This window comes from Muntiacus reevesi, chromosome 20 (assembly GCF_963930625.1).
Source record: "Muntiacus reevesi chromosome 20, mMunRee1.1, whole genome shotgun sequence".
NCBI lineage: Eukaryota > Metazoa > Chordata > Mammalia > Artiodactyla > Cervidae > Muntiacus > Muntiacus reevesi.
Genome location: NC_089268.1, coordinates 5,295,862 through 5,306,751, shown reverse-complemented (window position 1 = coordinate 5,306,751; position 10,890 = coordinate 5,295,862).

The window sequence follows — 10,890 nt, the reverse complement described above, 5'->3', positions numbered from 1 at the left end:
GGCGGGCTTCAGTGTCTTCACAGGACCGGCCGCCCTGGACTCACCTCCTGCGCCTGACTGAGAGGAGGACCTCCAAGGGGCGGGGAGAGCAAAACTGTGGAGTCAAGTCGAAACGCGCTGAGTTCACACGCTGTGGCTGGACCAAGTGGAAGTCTGCGGTGGTTAATAACCCAGGCAACCAAACCCAAATCCGAAAGTCCGCCCTCAAAGCAACCTAAACTTTGCTTGACGGGGACGGATACCAAGTGCTGATGAGTATGTGGAGTAACTGAATTCTTCATGCTGCTGGAGTGTAAACTATTAAAAAAATAACTTTCGAAAACAATTTGGCGCTGTACTATAGAAGCCAAGGCTATGGTTTTTCCAGTAGTCATGTATGGATGTGAGAGTTGGACTATAAAGAAAGCTGAGCGCCAAAGAACTGATGCTTTTGAACTGTGGTATTGGAGAAGACTTGAGAGTCCCTTGGACTGCAAGGAGATCCAGCCAGTCCATCCTAAAGGAAATCAGTCCTGAATGTTCATTGGAAAAACTGATGATGAAGCTGAAACTCTAATACTTTGGCCACCTGATGTGAAGAGCTGACTCATTTGAAAAGACCCTGATGCTGGGAAAGATTGAAGGCAGGAGGAGAAGGGGACGACAAAGGATGAGATGGTTGGATGGCATCACCGACTCAACGGACATGAGTTTGAGCAAACTCCGGGAGTTGCTGATGGACAGGGGAGGCCTGGCGTGCTGCAGTCCATGGGGTCGCAAAGAGTTGGACATGACTGAGCAACTGAACTGAACTGTAGAAGCCAACCCTGTGACGTAGCAGTTCCATAGTTATGTGTACAGCCAAGAGAAATGTGTGCTTACAGGGCACCAACAGTTATCAGAATGTTGACAGGTGCGTTTGTTTTAATAACCCCAAATGGAAGCAACCCAAAAGACCATCAAGGATAGAATAAGGTAATGCATTCACAGTGTTCATATAATGGGATACTTCTCAGCAATGAAAAGAATGACCTACTATAGGCGGCAACATGGACAAGCTGAAAAACATAAAGCTGAGCATAAGATGTCAGACAGGAAAGGACATACGGGTAAGTTCATCTATATAAAGCACAAAAATAGGAAAAATAATCTTCTAAAAGTTATGATAGTGATTACCTAGGTGAGGAGGAGCTAGTGAATGGGGGAGGGGCTTCTAATGGGCTCTGGCTGTTGATCTTGGTGCTAGTTACACATGATTTGCTGAAAAGCTACTAAACTGTACACTTATGCACATATGTATATGAATTATGTGGTGAAGTAATTTAAATTTTTTAGTTTAAAAATTTGCAAATTATTTTAGCTATAATTTTGATATAGTATTGTAAACATAGTAATTATTTGCAAGAAATTTAATGTCAGATAACCACCTTATCTGTAGGATTTGGTTAGTATTGTCTCGTAAACTTGAGGAATATAGACACCCCCTTTATTTTTTTAATTTGTTTTTTATTTATTTATTTATTTTTATTAGTTGGAGGCTAATTACTTCACAACATTTCAGTGGGTTTTGTCATACATTGATATGAATCAGCCATAGAGTTACATGTATTCCCCATCCTGATCCCCCCTCCAACCTCCCTCTCCACCCGATTCCTCTGGGTCCTTCCAGTGCACCAGGCCCGAGCACTTGTCTCATGCATCTCACCCGGGCTAGTGATCTGTTTCATCATAGATAATATACATGCTGTTCTTTGGAAACATCCCACCCTCACCTTCTCCCACAGAGTTCAAAAGTCTGTTCTGTACTTCTGTGTCTCTTTTTCTGTTTTGCATATAGGGTTATCATTACCATCTTTCTAAATTCCATATATATGTGTTAGTATGCTGTAATGTTCTTTATCTTTCTGGCTTACTTCACTCTGTATAATGGGCTCCAGTTTCATCCATCTCATTAGAACTGATTCAAATGAATTCTTTTTAACGGCTGGGTAATATTCCATGGTGTATATGTACCACAGCTTCCTTATCCATTCATCTGCTGATGGGCATCTAGGTTGCTTCCATGTCCTGACTATTATAAACAGTGCTGTGATGAACATTGGGGTGCACGTGTCTCTTTCAGATCTGGTTTCCTCAGTGGAGTAATATAGACACCCCCTTTAAAAGAAAAGAAAACAAACCTCAGTGAAGAAATGGACAAATGACTTGAATGGACATTTCTTCAAAGAAGATATACAAATGGCTAATAATTACAGGGAAAGAGGCTCAATATCACTAATTATTAGGGAAATGCAAATCAAAACCACAATGAGTTACCATTTCACACCCATTAGGATGACTATTGTAAAACAGACAAACAAAAGTCAGAAAATAACAAATGTTGGCAAGGATGGTGAGAAATCATAACCCTGACACACTGCTTTCTGGTAGGAATGTAAAATGGGGCAGCAACTGGAAAACAATACAGCAGTTTGTAGAAAAAATTAAAACTACGAATAAAAAGGAAGCACATTCTTAACAAATGCTATACCATGGATGAACCTTGAAGACATGCTGAGTCAAAACAGGACAAATACAAATATGATTCCACTTATATAAAGCAACTGGTCAAATTCATAGAAACACAAAGTAGAATCACAGTTGCCAGAGGCAGAAGGGAGGTGGGAATGAGCCCATGGTGTTCGGTGGGTACAGTCTCACTCCTGCAAGATGAAGAGTCTTGGGAATGGATAATGATGGTGGTTGTGCAACCAGGTGACTTTTTATTACCCCTGAACTGTACACTTAAAATGGTCAAAATAGTAAATTTTATATTAAGTACTTTTTTACCACATTTTTTTGAAAGTGGAAAAGAAAAATTCCTAGTGAATCTCAGAGAATAAATCTGAAAATTCAAATTTGAGAGAAACTTCTTTTGAGAAAAATGTCTTCAAGGGGATCCTCCCCAAATCATCATTTTTCTTCTCCACCTCCTGCCCTGCTTTGCACTTCCGTGGGATTGTTGGACATTCTCAGTGCAATAAAGTCCACCTTTTATTTAAGTCAAGTCTGTGCCCAAGGACACAGCAGAGCTTCTTACACTCCCTTCAGTGAGATGCGTGCCTGCGTGTTAAGTCTCTCTAGTTGTGTCTGACTCTTTGTGACCCTATGGAGTGTAACCCATGTGGGTCTTCTGTGTCCATGGGATTCTCCATGCAAGAATACTGGAGTGGGTTGCCATTTCCTCCTCCAGAGGATCTTCCCAACCCAGGGATCGAACATGCGTCTCTTATGTCTCCTGCGTTGGCAGGTGGGCTCTTCACCATTAGCTCCCCCTGGGAAGCCCTTTCAGTGAGATAAGGAAAGCCTATGTAAAAGTCCTGCAGTTGTGCTCCAGCAAAAATGGCAATCGAATTAATCTGAAGGGCTCTGAAGGAAATTTTACCTACTGTGACTTGAAATGAGGGGCACAAAATTGTTTTAGGGAAAACATTCTGAAAAGTCTTACTTTTAAGTCATTTAATGATTATTTGAATCTAGTACCTTCCCTGACCCAGAAAAAGTGTCTATTGATTTTTGCTAGTCATTTTCCTGTGTCTGACTCTAATGAATTAAATACTTTCCAGAGATCACAAATTGTAGATGAATGAAATGAAAACCATCAAAGAAAAATTAGAACACATTCTTAAGAAATCCTTGGAAATTTTACCACTTAGACCACAGGTCTGCAAACACATGTGAATGCATCATGGGCCTCTTGAGAAGCTTACTGGAAGCCACAGTATTGATCTAAACAGGTAGCATCTAATAGTCAACAAAATCAATTAAATGATACTGGAAAATTTTTAAATGTAATACTTTCTGTTCAGACCCTAGAGTGCTATTCCAGGTCTTAAAAGTTGTTTCACAATGGATCTTAATATCCTCACCTGTAATATGGAATAATCTACCTTTCAGGGTCATTCACTCAAAAAAAAAAAAATTTATTCTGCCAAGTTCTGTGCTGAGCATTGGGTATTCAGTGATGGACAAAAAGGATATGATTTGTGCCCTCTTAGAGCTTATAGTCTTGGAAGGGAGACCAATATTATGGCTATATCTCATAATTATATGAAGAAAATTAGTCAGTGTAATGGAAATGTACAAAATTTTAAATTGGAGCCAGAGAAGCCTTTCTGACAAAGTGGCATTCAGTCTATTATCTGTAAGGTAAATGAGTCAGCTGGGTAAAGTATAGGCAGAAAAAGATTTTAAGAAGAGGAATCACCAAGCAAGATGGCCTGAAGCAGGAAATAACCTGGTGAGTTTGAGGAACTGAAAGGGAGCCAGTGTGTAGGAGTGGTATGAAATGAAGGCATGAGGGAGGCAGGGATCAGATTGTGCAGACCTGGTAGGTCACATAAGCAATTTGGATTATATCTCAGGAATATTAGGAAGCCTTTGAAGGATGTTTAGTGTGATAGTAAGAAGATCCACTTGGAAGATTACTTTGGCTGCTACGAAAGGATAGAGTAGAGGAAAAATGGACCAGTGGAAGGCTGGTCCAGGGGAGAAATGATGGAGGCTTTGCTGAGCTGGTAATAGGGTTGATACGGAAAAGTGGTTCTATTTGTTTTTAAGTTTGGAGATAGAAGTGGACAAGCCAAGTCTTGTGGACTTGGCTATGGGGCAGAAATAGAGGGAACATCAACAGTGACTCATGGGCTTCTTGAATGATCCCCTGAAATTCTGATTTTTTTCCACATGCCAGCAAGTGGTTTTCAAACTCCAGCTAGATTGTCCTACAATTCAATTCAGTTCTGATACTATCTACCTGGAGATGCCGTCAAGTTCTGCAGGTTAGGGTCTCAGTCCTGGAGGACTGCCCTCTTCACCTCCCATCCCCACTTCAGATGCCAGTCACAAGTCCAGGTTATCACCTGTGTTTCTAATCAACCACCACCCTCTCCTTGAGGGCAATTAATTTGCTATTGCGGCTCACAGAATTCAGAAAAACATTTTATTTACTAGATATCAGCTTATTATAAAAGAATATAGGGACTTCCCTGGTGGTCCAGTGGTTAAGAATCCACCTGCCTGTGCAGGAGACACAGGTTCAATCCCTGGTCCAGGAAGATCCCACGTGCCACAGGGCAACTAAGCCTGTGCGCAGCAAATACTGAAGCCTGCCAGCCTAGAGCCTGTGGTCAAAGAAAAGTCATTGCGATGAGAAACCCGTGAACGGCAACCAGAGAGTAGCCCCTGCTCGCCACAGCTAGAGAAAGCGTATACAGCAACAAAGAATTAGCACAACCAAAAATAAAGTAAACAAGTAAAAATGTTTTAAAGAAGAATATAACTCAGAACAGCCAGAAAGAAGTGATGCATAGGGCCAGCTGTGGGGAAAGGTTGGGGAATTTTCATGCCTGTCAGAACCTACTCTCCCAGCATCTCCACGTGGTCACCAGATCTCCAGGCTGGTCCTTTCGGGATTTATGGAGGCTTCATTGCTGCTGCTGCTGCTGCTACGTTTCTTCAGTTGTGTCCGACTCTGTGCGACCCCATAGACGGCAGCCCACTAGACTCTTACATAGGCATAATTTACATGACTGTTGGCCATAGGTGATTGAACTTAATCTTCAGTCCCCCCTCCCCTCCCGTAGGTCAGGGGCTGGAACTGAGAGTTCCTACCCTCTAGTCATTGGGTTTATTCCCCTGGCAACCAGCCCCCATTCTCAGGTGACTTCAGAATTTTCCAAAAGTCACCTCCTAAACATAACAAAAAGCACCTTTAAGGCTCTTATCCCATAGGAAATTCCAAAGGTCTTAGGCGCTCTATTCCAGGAACTAAGAATGACAAAGACCAAACATATTTTTCATATTACAAATCACAATATCACAACACCTTGCTGATAGTGGTCACTACAGACACTAATAACAACTGCTAACCAGTGTGAGTCTGGGAATAGTCAGTTCATTCTAGATTCCTTTTTGGCTTTTCACAGATTGTTCTTGTCTCACATGAGCTAGATTATACCATCCATACACTTCTGGATTTAAGGCACTTACTAATAAAGAAATTGTTAGAACATAAAAATCTTTATTCTCCTTCACTGCCCAGGTCTTTCTCATATACACATTTGTTTTTGTTGAAATGGTCTTAATGTACAGAGAGATCTCTGAAAGGGCTGAATAGTTTAGACAACTCTGATTTTTGAGGACTTCGTTGATGGTACATAAGAGTGTGATGGTCTTCCTTGTACATTTACTGGAATATTAGTTTAGACATCATACTAATGATATGGCAGTTAATGCATTCTGAAGATCTTATTCACATTCAGCATTTTGTCACTCACTCCTTCATCTAAATTCTTCTCAATGTTCTCACCAAATAAGTAGGGGAATATATGATCATCCTAATTTTAGATGTAAATAAAGGTGATGTGCCCTGCAGGTAGATTAGGTATAGGAATCCATTTGTCTTAATGGTCAATTATAAATTCCAGCTCATCAAGTTGTCCATTCCGTGGATTTAAAATTATTAAGCCACATACAATGGTGGGGAAATGTTCTACTTATGGTAACAATCAAATCCTTGCTCACCACAGAATTTGTTTCCTCTGAAATATAGTCATTTACACATTGATCAGAGATTGGGATTTCATGACTGAAGCTATTTTAAAAATTGAGTTACTATCAACCAGAGGGACAAAGAAATGGATTGGGCAGGCAAAGGGGGGAGTTTGGGAATGAACAGAAGATTAAGTCTAAGATAGATACCCATGGCAGTTTTACACTGATACGTTGTGTAGTGTGGAAGTGTCCCAGATGGTCGTATTCATATTTGAAAGACACTATGGCAATGGAATGTGCAGAAATACCTCTGAATGAACACATCTGCAGAAATCCCAATGGCATTGCCAATGATACATCTTTTTTTTCCCCGCTAGTTGCATTTAAGAGTTTGTCTTCATTTTTACTGTTCTGTAGTATCTGAATATGAGTTGTTTTTATTTTTCCTACAATATCTGATGACTTACTACAGTAATGTCTTTCTTCAATTCTAGGAAATTCTCAGCCCTTATCTCGTCAAATATTGCCTCTAACCTATTTTATTTTCTTCAACTGAAGCTCCTATTGCTTGAAGTCAACCCTCTCATATTTTTCATATCTTTTGTGTTTAGGGCTTCATCATGTGTAACGGATGATCTCTCAGTTTACTAATCTCTCCAGTTACAGTTTAAATGTCTCCATTGAGTTTGTAATTATAGTGACTATGTTAAAAAAAAATCTAGATGTCCACTGCTATGTTAAAATCTCTATTTTTTTCCTGTAGTTAAATTATTTTATTCCTTATGCTTTGAATCTTTTTTGCATTGCTGTAATTATTTTGAACACAATTAATTAGTCCCTATTAGATTGTTGCATTATTTCTAATCCTCTTTCTTTGTTTCCCTTGATGACTCTGCCTTATTATATGTCTTTCTGTGATTTGTAGTTTAGGAATGTGAACTCATCTTCACTTAGGCTGTGTTTTCTATGTGACTGGGGCTCAGCCCCTGCACGGGGATTTAATAGCTCCTTTTGATGTTTGCTTTTTCCAAAGCCAGAGTTTTAAAATATTCATGGATCTGGGACTAGCATTTATGTTAAATTCACAGCTGTAATTCCCACATCACATGGATAGTATGAATTAAGAGACCGTACCCACCCATGGTATAAATTTGGGGCTTGACTCTTCAGAAATGTCTTGCCTATTCAGAACCCCAGAGGATGACAAGCTTCCGTGCTGCTTCTCTGAAATTTCACTGGATCGAATTTTTCTAGTTCTCTTTTCACAGCTTGATGGCTCTTCTAGCATCTTGTCTTTATGTAAGTGTCTCACTTCCAACTGTCTTTCACCAAGACCAAGACATATCTTCAATCCTTTGGAGTCATTGAAACCTCTGTTTTGAGGCTCAGGAATGGTGCTGTCCTGGATTGTTCCTTTTCTTTCTCTTGATTTAGGCTATGTGTTCTTGAGTGTGTGTGTGTGTGTGTGTGTGTGTGTGTGTGTGTTTATAGTTTATCCAGCTGTGTCTGTTCATCTAAGCTTGTCAAGTCTATGTATACCCAGTGGGAGGGTTGAGATCAGCTCAGTCAGCTTTGTTACAGCAACAGGAAATCTTGCTCTGTTTTTCATATCACGTTAATTCTGATCTGAGCCTTCACTTGTTAGGATTGTAAGATATCCAATGTGGTGGGTGGTGGTTTAGTCACTAAATTGTCCCAACTCTTGCAACCCCAGGGACTGCAGCCTGCCAGGCTCCTCTATCCATGGGATTTCCCAGGCAAGAATACTGGAGTGGTTGCCCTTTCCTTCTCCAGGGGATCTTTCCTAATCAGGGATTGTATGTGTCTCTTGTGTCTCCTGTATTGGCCGGAGGAGTCTTTACAACTGCGCCACCTGGGAAGAACCTAAGTTATCTAATATGAGCTTTTCAGAGCTCCTTCCCCTTTCCACAGTGCCACAAGACTTGTCAGAGGCTTGCACAGTTTGCAAAACCTGGGGAAACACCTCTGACACTCAGTCAATTGTAATAATCACTGAGGTGTGCATTGCCTAAGGTCACTAAGTCTATTTGAATAAATCCACATCCTTTATAACAGGTTTGGTCATAAGTACCTTTTTAAGTTCCAGAAAAACATCTACCTCTACCTTATTAACTACGCCAGAGTCTTTAACTGTGTGGATCACAACAAACTGTGGAAAATTCTTCAAGAGATGGGAATACCAAACCATCTGACCTGCCTCCTGAGAAATGTGTATGCAGGTCAAGAAGCAACAGTTAGAACCAGACATTGAACAATGGACTGGTTCCAAATTGGGAAAGGACTACATCAAGGCTGTATGTCGTCACCCTGTTTATGTAACTTATATGGAGAATACATCATGTGAGATGCCCAGCTGGATGAAGCACAAGCTGGAATCAAGATTGCCAGGAGAAATATCAATAACCTCAGATATGCAGATGACACCACCCTTATGGCAGAAATCTAAGAGGAACTAAAGAGCTTCTTGATGAAAGGGAAAGAGGAGAGTGAACAAGTTGGCTTAAAGCTCACCATTCAAAAAATGGATATCACGGCATCTGGTCCCATCACTTCATGGCAAAGAGATGGGGAAACAGTGGAAACAGTGTCAGGCTTTATTTTCTTGGGCTCCAAAATCCTGCAGATGGTGACTGCAGCCATGAAATTAAAAGACACTTGCTCCTTGGAAGAAAAACTATGACCAACCTAGACAGCATATTAAAAAGCAGAGAAGTTACTTTACGGCAAAGGTTTGTCTAGTCAAAGCTATGGTTTTTCCAGTAGTCTTATATGGATGTGAGAGTTGGACCATAAAGAAAGCTGAACGCTGAAGAATTGATGTTTTGAACTGTGCTGTCAGAGAAGACTCTTGAGAGTCCCTTGGACTGCAAGGAGATCAAACCAGCCAATCCTGAAGGAAATCATTCCTGAATATTCTTTGGAAGGACTGATGCTGATGCTGAAGCTCCAATACTTTGGCCACCTGGTGCAAAGAACTGACTCATTTGAAAAGACGCTGATGCTGGGAAAGACTGAAAGCAGGAGGAGAAGGGGACAACAGAGGATGAGATGGTTGGATGGCATCACCAACTTGATGGACATGAGTTTGAGCAAGCACTGGAAGTTGGTGATGGACAGGGAAGCCTGGTGTGCTGCAGTCCATAGGGTCCCAAAGAGTCAGACACGACTGAGCGACTGAACTGAACTAAACTCAATCTCAAACTCCCAATCCTTCCCTCCTGCCCCACCCACACTCCCTTGGCAACCACCAGCCTGTTCTCTGTGTCTATGAGTTTGTTTCTGTTATTGTAGATATGCCCATTTGCGTCGTGTTTAGATTTCATATATAAGTGGTATCATATGGTATTTGTCTTTCTCTGTCTGACTTACTTTCCTTAGTGTAATAATCTCTAGGTTCATCCATGGTGCTGCAAATGGCATTATTTCATTTTTATGGCTGAGTAATATTTCATTTGTCTTTTTTGTCTTTTTATACAGTTAGATAAATCTAATTATAAATAAAACTGTAAATCAAACTAAATTAAATTAAACTGTACATTAAAAAAAACCTACCTCTGTTTCATCGACTATGCTAAAACCTTTTTCTTTGTGGATCATAACAAACTGAGGAAAGCTCTTAAAGAGATGGGAATAGCAGACCATCGTACCTGTTTCCTGAGAAACCTGGATGCAGGTCACGAAGCAACAGTTAGAGCCCTGTATGGAACAACTGATTGGTTCAAGGTTGAGAACGGAGGACAACAGGGCTGCCTGCTGTCACCCTGTTTGTTGAGCCTACACACTGAGCACGTCATGAGAAATGCTGGGCCAGATGCGTTACAAGCTGGAATCAAGATAGGTGGGAGTAACATCAACAGCCTCAGATATGCGGATGATACCACTCTAATGGCAGAAAGCGAAGAGGAACTAAAGAGCCTCTTGATGACAGTGAAGGAGGAGACTGAAAGAGCCAGCTTAAAGCTAAATATTAAAGAAAATAAGATAATGGCACCTGGCTCCATGGTGCTTGTGTGTGCTATGTGCTCAGTTGGGTCCGACTCTTTGCGACCCTGTGGACTCCCTATCTATGTGATAGAAGGGGAAATGGTGGAAGTAGTGACAGGTTTCCTCTTCTTGGGCTCTAAAATCTCTGTGTATGGTGACTGCAGTCGTGAAATCAGAAGATGATTGCTTCTCAGCAGGAAAGCTAAGATAAACCTAGACATCATGTTGAAAAGCAGAGACGTTACTCTGCCGACAAAGGTCTGTATAGTCAAGGCTATGGTCTTGCCAGTGGTCATGTACGTTTGTGAGAGCTGGATAAAGAAGTTAGAGCTCCAAAGAATTGATGCCTTCGAACTGTGGTGTTGGAGAAGACTC